The sequence below is a fragment of the Mus pahari genome, chromosome 16 (genome assembly GCF_900095145.1).
Source record: "Mus pahari chromosome 16, PAHARI_EIJ_v1.1, whole genome shotgun sequence".
Taxonomy (NCBI): Eukaryota; Metazoa; Chordata; class Mammalia; order Rodentia; family Muridae; genus Mus; species Mus pahari.
In genome coordinates this window covers 26,288,183-26,290,438 of record NC_034605.1, presented here as the reverse complement: position 1 = coordinate 26,290,438, position 2,256 = coordinate 26,288,183, and the positions used below count along the sequence as shown (strand labels likewise).

General features: G+C 39.2%; 1 pseudogene; it reads right to left on the bottom strand.

The window, feature by feature from the left end:
• Nucleotides 1-492: 492 nt before the first annotated feature.
• LOC110334290 lies at nt 493-1,351 on the bottom strand (annotated as a pseudogene).
• Nucleotides 1,352-2,256: the final 905 nt, after the last annotated feature.

Sequence of the window (2,256 nt, the reverse complement as noted above, 5' to 3'; positions counted from 1 at the left end):
CAAAACCAGTGTTACAAAGCCTGGATAAAGTGATTTCCTCAGTGCTGAAGAGATGACTCAGCTGCTAAGAGCATTGCCTGGACCTCCCAATTTCAATTCACAGCAATAACACATTAATTCAGAACAATTTGTCAAATCCAGTTAGACACGGGGTGGTTAATGATCTCTTCCAGCTTCTATAGTCCTCAGGCATGCACATGCTACAGTCATAAATGCTGTCAAACTATTCATGCAGAGTCAATTAATACAAAAATAGAAATGTTAAAACAAATTAAGTCTTATAAAAATAGTGGTTAATGGAAAATTAAGTTTGTATATTATTTAATTTGTTAAGATTATACTCAGTGCAAGTTTTAAGTGATCAAGATTATTGTTTGAGAATAAACACATGCCTAAACTACTGTGTGGGATTTTGTATTACCCACAAAATTGCAAAGCTAAGTTTATTCCTCAATTGTTAAGCATATAAATGAGACATTTTCTCAATGTCTCCTACTGAACATGCCTACATTCAACTAGAAGCCCATCCCTGTGAATTAGCACAAAGGGGCTAAAAGTTGCATAACCAAGGGTCAGAAAATCTCGAGTATTTACCATCAAGATATTGACCTCTAAAGAGAGACTTAGAAGCAGAGAAAAGGCACAATCTGTCCAGTAGAAGAAAGCAAAACAGAGCATCAGAAGGAGGACACTTTGAGCTGCTCTCAGCTCAGGGGGAGTTCTGTAGAGAAGCTTGGAGTTCTGAAGGTAGAGGACATGCTGGTGGTGTTTGTGGAGAAGAAATGCCACATAGCCACTGGCCCCTCCCATGGCACCCTGAAACACTGCATCTCTCAGAATCATGAGAAGGAGAACAATCCATTTTATTTTCTGAATTGGTAGCATAAAATAACAGTAGTTGTCATCACTCTTAAGTTGTGATACATTCAATCTTGTATTTGTGGTAGAGTGGATTAGGTTCACACTTATCAAAGCATTGAGTATCCAAAAAGAATAGGAAGAATAAAAGGATGGGCCATGCAGACTTTGGCCTGAGCCTCCTCCACCCAGATGCTCTGGGACTGATGATGATGGCCTGTACCACAGTGAGGAGACTGCTGGTGCAGATGGAGAGGCCCCGGGCCAGTCTCTCCATGTAAACAATGATCTTACAGCCTATGTCATCCAAGAAATTTCTCAAACCAAAAGCTGCTATTGTCTTAGGCAATCCTTTTACAAGAAGGATTATTATATTTGTAAAGATCAAGTGGATGAGAATAAGGTGTATGGGTTTCTTCTCATGGCTTCCCCACCAACTGAACATATAATTCACAGAAACAGACATGTTCCCCAGAATGCCAAGCACCGTCATGACGAGAAAAGTTATTTCCTTAAGAATCTTCAAAGTCATTTCTTCCTTCCTTGTATATAGGATGCAAATACATTTTAAAGAAAGCATCAGTAATGCTAGATATGGATCTGAACTGTACATTTTGCATAATAGTATTTTCCAGTGTGCAAGAGGCAGTGTTGTGCCACAGACTGGACTCAGTGGATCCCTCAACCCTCAGGGAATCAGGGTCCCAGTATTCAGGTAGGCAAGGTGTTGGTGGGGTGACAAACAGACACAAACACAAGGGAGTGTTGATCTGAATGTAATTTCTCAAAACGAGCACCAGATTCATAATACAGAAGAAAATAAGGAAGTTAGGTGATACATCAGCCAAGGTACATTGAGGTTACTGGATGCTTAATGAGTCTTTACACAAAACAGAGGAATGCATACACAAAGACTGCTAGGAACTAGACAATATAACAACTGAGACAAAGTCAGCTGTATCTAAGGTCAGCTATATTCTTAGAAGCCAGGTGTGAGGTTGTTATGCTCCTTGGGCAAGGGTTTTCACGCCCAAACCATAGTTCTAATTAGAGAGTTCTGATCTAGTTAACCTTCTCATGAATAATGCAACACTCTAGTTCCTCCTTAAACCACAGCCTGATCTTCTTCCTAAACCATTGTAAAATCCTGTATATGGGAGTGATTTGGTTGTTATTCTAAGTGATTTTGTGGGGGACTTCTATTAAGTAATGTAGTCTGCCATACATAGCTATAATAAAAAATTCTAAACTTACTTCGCTAAGCTTGCCCTGAGATTTCTAACTCTATGTAGTAGATAGTAATGCCTGATTATTCTTTTTCTATCTCTCTTACAATACTGGAGGCAATTCTGAATGTTACTGAATAGGTAACATTCTTACTGAATTCCAAGACCAGGG